This window comes from Moschus berezovskii, chromosome 1 (assembly GCF_049115385.1).
Source record: "Moschus berezovskii isolate FMDL1 chromosome 1, NW_MosBer_1.0, whole genome shotgun sequence".
Classification (NCBI taxonomy): domain Eukaryota; kingdom Metazoa; phylum Chordata; class Mammalia; order Artiodactyla; family Moschidae; genus Moschus; species Moschus berezovskii.
In genome coordinates, this window is record NC_142460.1 from 17,737,942 (window position 1) to 17,748,452 (window position 10,511).

Sequence of the window (10,511 nt, forward strand, 5' to 3'; positions counted from 1 at the left end):
GCTGTTTCTTCATGCATCTGACATGCACTTATGGAGCAGACAAAATGTGTTAACGACACTCTGAGTGTGGGAAGAATGGTTTTAGTCATTTAGAACTGTATGATCCAAAAATAATAATTAATGAAAGATTGTCAATAGGTTTTTCTACTGAATATAAGCAAAAATTTCTCCCTTTTCCAAAAATCTATAAACAACATGAAGTTAATATGCTGTGATGTTTCAGAGTACCTTACAAAACCGTAGCTACTCACGATGATACGATCAGCCAGAATCATCAAGGAATGATTCAATCCTATTCAGTGTAGCCTAAGTATTTGTATATTCATGATTCTATAATTTTTAAAAATCTATGTATGATAGAATTAATTGAAGTAATCATCTGCATATTCAATTACATAAGAATATTACACTTCAGAACCAATGAACAAGTCCTTACCATAAAACTATACATGAACAGAGGTATTATGTACAATTAGTTTACTGTAATAGTTTAAAGATAATGCCACAGTGTCAATAAGCTTTCTAGTATTGGAAATGGAAATAAGATTCAACTCAATAAACACGTCCTCTGCTGGCTCATTCCCAACAGCATATATACGCTAATAGCTACCCTCTGAATATAAAACAAGAAACTCCTTTGAACTCCCCATTCTTCTTCAGTTACCATCCAGTTCTCCATTGCCTGTCCCAGGAAATAGCGCCTATGGAGCTGTGTATTCGCTACAGTTCCGCTTCCAAGGGGACTAGTCGCTGAAATGATTTCTGGCCAAAGGCACTCGTCCTCACCTTACCCTTTCCCGGTTAAGAAAAAAATAACTTGCCTTACCCTAAAATAGGAGAAAAACATAAACTCAAAACCCAATTTTGTCCCTGCATGTTTGAATTAAATCATGTATATCACATCTACCAAAAGTGAATTAGGAAATGATTTTTAATGCTATAAAGGCTGGCTCCCCTTAAAAATATTTCCCCTCACTATATCTTGATCAGGGAGTCCCTACAGCACATTTGAAAGCTTTTTTTTTTTTCTTTTCTAAGGACAAATATCTGGAGAACAGACAAACTTTATATTATTAGGAGCCAAAATCTAATAACACCAATCAGAAAGAGGAACCAATTCGTAAATTAATGCAAATTATATATATTATGATAATGTTACACATCAAGACATATTACCTGCTGACATTCAGTTATGTGTGTGCTCAGTCCTGTCTGTGACTCTTTGCATCCCCTAGGACTGTAGTCTGCCCAGATCCTCTGTCCATAGGGCCTCTCCAGGCAAGAACATGGAGTGGGTTGCCACAACCTCCTTCAGGGGATCTTCCCAACCCAGGGATTGAACCCAGGTCTCCCAACAATACTGGACTGGGTATCCTATCCTTTTCACCAGGGGAACTTCCTGACCCAGGAATTGAACCAGGGTCTCCTGCCCTGAAGGTGGATTCTTTACCAGCTGAGCTGCCTGGGAAGCCCCTACATTCAGTTAGATTAAATCCTAACAGCCACCGATGAGAGTGGATAAAGCATTTTAAATAAAATTCACTGATTTCCCACCTGGAAAGGAAATAAGTTATAAAGTTATTATTTGTACCCTAACAACAAAGGTCCAGTCTGGAAGGTTCAGTTCTTTTAATAGGCAGTTGGGCTGATTCTATGACCTACTCTGTCGCTGAATGTTCATCCCTAAGTCCATCCTAAAGGAGCTCAGTCCAGAGTGTTCATTGGAAGGACTGATGTTGGAGCTGAAACTCCAATACTTTGGCCACTTGATGCGAAGAGCTGACCCATTTGAAAAGACCCTGATGCTGGGAAAGACTGAAGGCAGGAGAAGAAGGGGACGACAGAGGATGACATGGTTGGATGGCATCACTGACTCAATGGACATGAGTTTGGGTAAACTCCGAGAATTGGTGCCACACAGGGAGACCTGGCGTGCTGCAGTCCATGGGGTAACAAAGAGTCGGACACGACTGAGCGACTGAACTGAACTGAAGTCAACTATGCCAAGATATCAGACAGAATGAATCTTTGGTCTTGGCATCAGTGACTGGCAGTTTCAACAGAAAACCTTGACCAGTGGCAGTGATTTCTCTTTACATGTATCTAGGTCAGGGACCATCATTTTTCTATTGTTCATAAATTCAACTCTTTAATCTTATATGATTCAGTATTTGATCTCACCTTCTTCATCATGTAAAGAAATTATAAAAATGGAAGAAGAAAACAACAGTCAGGAGAGTTTTTTGCTTCAATTCCAAAGACAAGCTATAAATTATAATGGATTCTAAAAATATTTTAAGTTTTCTCATTGACGTGGTATAAAAACTTGAGCGATCATCTGTTGATTCTAAAAGGCTATTTTTGAAAGGTAATTTTATTTGTTATGAACTCTGCTGCAAACTGTATTATGTTGTTAAAGAATAGAAAGCAGTATTAAACCAGAAATTTAAATTTACATTTTTACATACCTGTGAATGGTTCTTTTCATCTCCATCACATTTTTCTTGTTCTTCCTCTCATGTCATTTCTAAGTCTAGTTCCGCTGACAAATCTGTAAGTTTTGTTAAAATTACTTAGAATGTTTAGATAAAAGACAGAATATTCAAAACATAGATTTAAAACATTGTATCAAATGACAGCTGATATCAATCTTAATCTTCAGCTGAATATTTACTTCTTTAAGAAATACTTCCAATGATCTAAAACTTCAAGAAACCTTTTGGGAAATACCAGAATTCATCAGGTAACAGGCACACAAACATCTCAAGGATTCATTTACAAATTCATCCAAACAGCAGTGAAAAAAACAATCAGAAACCAAACAAAATTTCAAAACACAGGACAGACATATAAGGCCACAATATCTTCTCTTCTCTACTTCATAACAGGACTTTTTATAACAACACACCAAGCTTCAGCTGCAACACTATTCATGGTTTACAAAATTTCTGTTACTTTTTTTTCCTTTTCTCAATTTCTTAAATTGAAATGCTTCTTTCCCAACAAACTACTTTTCACCTTTTAAGTCTCAGCCTGCTTTGTAAAGTTGTCCTTGATGACAGCTGTCTTTCCCCAGAAAAACAGGTATCTCTTTCCTTGTAGCTATCTGAGGACTTTATAGATTTCTCAGGTGTATCTTCATCACCTGAATGTAAATTATTTCTTCACATGTCTACCTTCTTGACTCTTAGACTGCAGAGGACAAGCTCTTAAAAAATCACCCTGGTATACATAAGTCTTCAGTTCTTTTACTCAATAATTATTTTTTGGGTTCCTGCTCAGTACAAGACACTGGAGTTTAAGCAAAAATGTAAATAAATGTGTCAGTGATGGTTTTTCTAGAGATACTGCCCTAGCGCAGACTTAGGCATTTCAAGGGAACAGAGGGAATGTGAGGGAGAGCACGGAAGCCTGCAGCAAGACGGGGAGAGAGGCACACACACGAGAAGATAAATATTTGCCCAGAGTACAGGGACAGGTGAGGAGGGCATCAGCAGTAGTTCAGGATTCCAGAGCAAAGGACAGAAAGGATGAGAGGTGGAGAGTCAGGCAGAAGTCAGATTATGAAAGCATCATGCATCACTTTTCGATGTCTAGATATTAATATGATTGGATGAGTGGTTCATGGTCACATGTACTTTTGAGACAGGTGACTCGAAACACTACAGGAGATGGAATTTGAAGGGCATACAAATAAATGGAGGGAGAAAAATATGAAAGCATTAATAATGGGGAAAAAAAAAAGGGGGATGCCGGCCTGAACTAGGGGAGTATTTCCAGAAATATTTAGAATATAAAACTTTCTGGGTTGAGTACAGAATAAATCTTTATGAAATCAGTACATGTACAAAACCTGGGACCCTGAAGGAGTAGACTCTGCCGGTTCTTCTATCGACTGAGAAGAGAAATGATCTGCATGAACTGTCTGAAGTTGCTTCTATTTATTTGGTGTTTTTCCTGTGTCACATCTTCCAGTGTTGAAAGGATTCGTGTAGGTGTTTTAGTTGAATTTCTGCTTCTTGGACCTACCAAGCTCATTGAGAAACAAGAGCAAACAAGTCACTTGTAGAGGTGTGAAAAACACACACACACACACACACACAAAAACCACTTTGAGTTTATAGCTTGTAGTCACTATTCTAGGAGATAACGGAGAATCTTTTGTAAATGCAAAGGTAACTTCTACAGGTGAGGAAAGAAAAGTAAAAAAAAAAAAAAAAAAAAACACGATAGGAGTGAAAAAAGAAGCAGCGTATGATTTCTTACTATAGCCCTGATCGTATGACTGATTGAAGGCACTAACTTATTTGGTATTTATGGACAACACATATTTGATGTGGTTACTCAATAGACTGGGCATCCCAGTAGAATAAGAATTGCTTTTCTATATACTGCTTTTAAATGATACAGCACTCCTTGAAACCAGCATTCCTTCTAAACTATTAATTCATTACAAAAAATAAAACAAGTTGATATATTAGACCGATGCAACTGAGGAGGTACTATGTAGCAAATTTCCTATGACTCCCATTATCACTGGGATAGAATTTAGCCAATTCTAAAATATATAAAGTCATAGAAAACACAAGAAATATTTTAGCATCGGGCTTCAAAGGGACTCTTGGAGTCATACTGAATATATATTATAACGAATACTTAAGAATTCAGAGCTATGGGAAAATATATCTAGGAAGCCACATTCTGAGAAGGCAATCTCTAGATGTCTACCTGGGTCTCCCAACTAGAAGCAAAATCCTAAATTTACTCCTGTGACCCACTCTCAGGTGTGCTACATGCTAGCCTAAGGGAATTTACTTTCTCCGAAGTCTCTTTGTCATGTTTCGTCTTACTATGGTCAGAGGAAGAATGCACACACCTTTCTGAGAAATACTGTTTGGTTGTAGGTGGCATAAAAGGAGTCAGCACACGGTAGATTTTGCCACAACATCTAATTTTGGAAATGTCAGTGCCCAGGTAGCCCAGGGCTGAGTGCTCTGGGCTTCTTCTCTACCGTGTTTGCTTTCTCTGTTTTCTGGCAGCTGAGACTTGCACAGCTGATGGAGCATGTAGTTCGCTGTCAGAAACACCACTCCAATATGCACCTTTTCTTTATCTACTAAGGTTGTCAGGGGAGTGTGTAATTTCCTCAGTTCTGTCTTGTCACAGCAAAAATTTGAAGCAATGGACATTAAAGCACTTGGCGCATCACAGCTCTCAGACAGTGTTACAGCTCCGAGTTACAGCTCAGTTGAATTTGGAAAATACATCCTGGATGTTTGGACCTGCTGACCCAAAAGACCCAAAGAGAAGAGAGGAAGAGAGAGAGACAGAGACAGAGCGCACACGCATGGGAGAGAGACCCCCAGCCCTTTGGCTTCTCTTTTTATATATTTTTTTCCTCCCCCTGGGCTTGCTCATGTAAACTGGGCTAGCCAGGAGTGCTGTTTGTTCTATCTGAGGTCCTCTGAGGTCCTCGGACCTTCCTTTGTTCTATCCTTGCGGGCTCTGCCCTTCCTTGTTTTTTATCCACCGCCATTCTGGACTCCCTTTTCCTATTCTACCTACCAGTGACTATGCCTAGGCCTTTGACTGTGTTTCACAACAAACTGTGGAAAATTCTGAAAGAGATGGGAATACCAGACCACCTGACCTGCTTCTTGAGAAACTGTATGCAGGTCAGGAAGCAACAGTTAGGACTGGACATGGAACAACAGACTGGTTCCAAATAGGAAAAAGGAGGACTTCAAGGTTGTATATTGTCACCCTGCTTATTTAACTTCTATACAGAGTACATCATGAGGAACGCTGGGCTGGAAGAAGCACAAGCTGGAATCAAGATTTCCAGGAGAAATATCAATAACCTCAGATATGCAGATGACACCACCTTTATGGCAGAAAGTGAAGGGGAACTAAAGAGCCTCTTGATGAAAGTGAAAGAGGAGAGTGAAAAGGTTGGCTTGAAGCTCAACATTCAGAAAACAAAGATCATGGCATCTGGTCCCATCATTTCATGGGAAATAGATGGGGAAACAGTGTCAGACTTTATTTTTTGGGGCTCCAAAATCACTGCGGATTCTGATTGCAGCCATGAAATGAAAAGACGTTTACTCCTTGGAAGGAAAGTTATGACCAACCTAGACAGTGTATTAAAAAGCAGAGACATTACTTTGCCAACCAAGGTTCGTCTAGTCAAGGCTATGGTTTTTCCCATGGTCATGTATGGATGTGAGAGTTGGACTGTGAAGAAAGCTGATCACCGAAAATTGATGCTTTTGAACTGTGGTGCTGGAGAAGACTCTTGAGAGTCCCTTGGACTGCAAAGAGATCCAACCAGTCCATTCTAAAGGAGATCAATCCTGGGTGTTCATTGGAAGGACTGATGCTAAAGTTGAAACTCCAATACTTTGGCCACCTCATGCGACGAGTTGACTCACTCGAAAAGACTCTGATGCTGGGAGGGATTGGGAGCAGGAGGAGACGGGGAGGACAGAGAATGAGATGGCTGGATGGCATCAACTGTAAGGCTGAAATGGCCCAATGATATTACATAAAATAACCCAGATGCCAAATAAATAATGTAACAGGCTTTAATGGCTAGGCGCCCCTGGGCAGGATTCCCAGACCTAACAGAGTGAGGTCGCGGAAGTTCGCGCTGAACAAAGGCAAGATTCAACTTATATAACTTTAGGCAAGATTTGGAATGATGGTCTCTTATAGGTCACTTAGCCAGGGGGCAAGATCAGGTTGGTTGCCCAGTCTGCTCAAGTTGTGCTGACGCAGCAAAATAGTTCTTGCTGTTTCTGGGCAGAATGCTGTTTCTGGACAGGAGGTTAGGAGGGGGAGGTTAGGAGAGGGCTGATTTCTACCAGGACACTTCAGTAGTGGGGGAGGGAATGAGAGAATAGAGCAGAATAGTCAGCGTCTGGCGGGACTTTTTCCCTCTGGCGGGAAAGGGAAGAGGGGGAAGAGAAGTCCAACAATGGCCACTGAGGTCCGACCTTACATTCCGACACTTTTGATAGGATAGGGAGCGACATTGTTGTCCCTGACTACTTCCTGCTGAAAAAGGGACGTCGTGGAGTTCTGGGTTCCCTTTGCCTGCTCTCTGCCAGGGTGCACTTACAGAGGGAGATGAGAGTCCATGGAATGATAAGGTGACTAGTTTCAGCATTGTCTAGGTGTTGGTCAGGGAATATTCTTGTCATAATACCACTTGGAGATTTGTTGCATCCTGGAAGAAACAAACTTAACAAGAAAGTTAAATGTACGTGGCCCAGCAATTAATAGAAGTAGAAAAGCTGCTCAGGGGCTACCAGGAGAACCAGGACCAGATGTTCATGACGTTAATGTTTCTCTAGGTACGAGAAGATGCAAGAATGTGGGCTCATAAAATCTTTACCTGAAAATATCTGACTATCTGAAGGCTTCTTCTCCTGGGTTTTTCCCCGAGCACTGAGTACATTTTTTCTGATCTCCACCCTGAACTCCTTTCAGGGGGTGTTGAAGGTCAGCAGCTTGCAGTGGTCATGATGTAATCTTTGTAGAGGTAGCTGGCAAGTACCAACTTCCAGTCAGCAGGGTCCCTTCATAGCCAGATATTTGACCATGTTTGGGGGTCATTTCATGGCCATTGTGTCCCACGTTGCTTGGAAGGCTCACTCACAGGTCTAGGGAAGATTCCATCGATGGGCCACTCAGTGTGCTAAAATTGGACCAGGCCTTGTAAGTAGCAAAAATCTCTGGACCACTGTCTTACTAGCCTCTTGGTCCAGGAAAATATTCTCTCTTTTTGCTTCTTCCCATATCTAGAGTTACATTATTACAATCATTGATCTCATATGGAACTGCATATCAGCATTATATGACAGGCTCAGTCACACATTTGTTAAAGTAAGAAATAATCTTCTGAAGCAAGTGACATAGAAAATAATATAGCCATAGCTAACAGTTATTGGAGAAGGCAATGGCAAGCCACTCCAGTACTCTTGCCTAGAAAATCGTATGGACAGAGGAGCCTGGTGGGCTGCAGTCCATGGGGTCACTACTAGTCGTATAGGACTGAGCAACTTCACTTTCACTTTTCATTTTCAGACATTGGAGAAGGAAATGGCAACCCACTCCAGTGTTCTTGCCTGGAGAATCCCAGGGACGGCGGAGCCTGGACGGCTGCCGTCTCTGGGGTCGCACAGTGTCGGACACGACTGAGGCGACTTAGCAGCAGCAGCAGCAGCAGTTATTAGTAAAGTCATAAGTAAGAATTATAAGTCAAGAACTTTCATTAGGTAAAGCCTGGCATACCCCAAGTCATCTGACTTCATTTGTTAGATGACTGCTGCTCCTGCTGCTAAGTCGCTTCAGTCATGCCCGACTCTGCGTGACCCCATAGATGACAACCAACCAGGCTCCACTGTCCCTGGGATTCAATCTCCTGGTTGTACATTATGGAGCATCTGATCTTTATCTGAAGATTGGTTACTGAGATAAGCCTTAGAAACAAACTTAGAGTGTCCTTTTTAATAATTTAATTAAATCTTTTAGCAATATCACGTAACAAGGAACTGTCTCAGCAGTGACTCTAAGTAAACACTAGACTTTAATTAACAAAACTAGAAACTTAGTTTAAAAATTTACAAAACTTAATATCCAGTGATTTTTCATTCAGTTCAGTTCAGTTCAGTCGCTCAGTCGTGTCTGACTCTTTGTGACCCCATGAATCACAACACGCCAGGCCTCCCTGTCCATCACCAACTCCCGAAGTTCACTCAAACTCATGTCCATCGAGTCGGTGATGCCATCCAGTCATCTCATTCTCTATCGTCCCCAACTCCTCCCACTCCCAATCCCTCCTAGCATCAGACTCTTTTCCAGTGAGTCAACTCGTCGCATGAGGTGGCCAAAGTATTGGAGTTTCAGCTTTAGCATAAGTCCTTCCAATGAACACCCAGGACCGATCTCCTTTAGAATGGACTGGTTGGATCTCCTTGCAGTCCAAGGGACTCTCAAGAGTCTTCTCCAACACCACAGTTCAAAAGCATCAATTCTTCGGCGATCAACTTTCTTCACAGTCCAACTCTCACATCCATACATGACCATGGGAAAAACCATAGCCTTGACTAGACGGACCTTTGCTGGCAAAGTCATGTCTCTGCTTTTTAATATGCTATCTAGGTTGGTCAAAACTTTCCTTCCAAGGAGTAAGCGTCTTTTCATTTCATGGCTGCAATCAGCATCCGCAGTGATTTTGGAGCCCCCCAAAATAAAGTCTAACACTGTTTCCACTGTTTCCCCATCTATTTCCCATGAAGTGATGGGACCCGATGCCATAATCTTTGTTTTCTGAATGTTGAGCTTCAAGCCAACCTTCTCACTCTCCTCTTTCACTTTCATCAAGAGGCTTTTTAGTTCCTCTTCAATTATGGAGGCATTAATCCTGTAGCCAGGAAGGCTTTAACCCATCAAATAAAAATGAGGTTTGTCAGAGAGCTGGGAAAAGCCAGGTGGCCGTCTTGGATTTCCCATAACCCTGACTGTGATTTTCAGCTATTGTTCACCCATTTTTAATTCCCCAATTTAGGAGTAGGCTGTTGTCATGGTTTAAGGACATTAGGATAGCACAATTCTAACAGAGTTTATATATAAGCAGAATGAGCTTTTACATGTATCATAATCTTAAATAACGTTCATTTACTTTACTAAAGTAACACAAGATTTTAAAAACAACTATGAATTACTTAAAGGAAAAGAAATTCATAATCTGTTATTGAAAGATTCATTCTAAGAAAAATTTGTTCTCTTAACACAGAGAGTAGACTAAATTCCAGTCTGTTACCAATTTCCCAGATAGCAAACAAACAAAATTTATCAGTTAGTCTTAGAAAAGTCTTTCCCATAAATCTTGAAGAACTAGCAGTATTTTTCTACAGGCATGAGAGCGAAACCATACAAGGCATGTTTAAAATCTAATTAAATTATAATTTACAAAGTAACCTTGTCATTGCTGTGACTTGTAACACTTTAACATGATAACTAGAATTACAACTGACAACACTTTACCAGGACATATCAGATTTTCATGAATTTCACATAATTTCTCAGTACAGTTCAGTTCAGTCGCTCAGTCGTATCCGACTCTCCGCGACCCCATGTATCACAGTACACCAGGCCTCCCTGTCCATCACCAACTCCCGGAGTACACTCAAACCCACGTCCACAGAGTCGGTGATGCCATCCAGCCATCTCATTCTCCATCGTCCCCTTCTCCTCCCGCCCCCAACATTTCCCAGCATCAGAGTCTTTTCCAGTGAGTCAACTCGTCACATGAGGTGGCCAAAGTATTCGAGTTTCAGCTTTAGCATCAGTCCCTGCAATGAACATCCAGGATTGATCTCCTTTAGAATAGACTGGTTGGATCTCCTTGCAGTATAAGGGACTCTCAAGAGTCTTCTCCAACACCACAGGTCAAAAGCATCGATTCTTCGGCGATCAGCTTTCTTCACAGTCCAACTCTCACA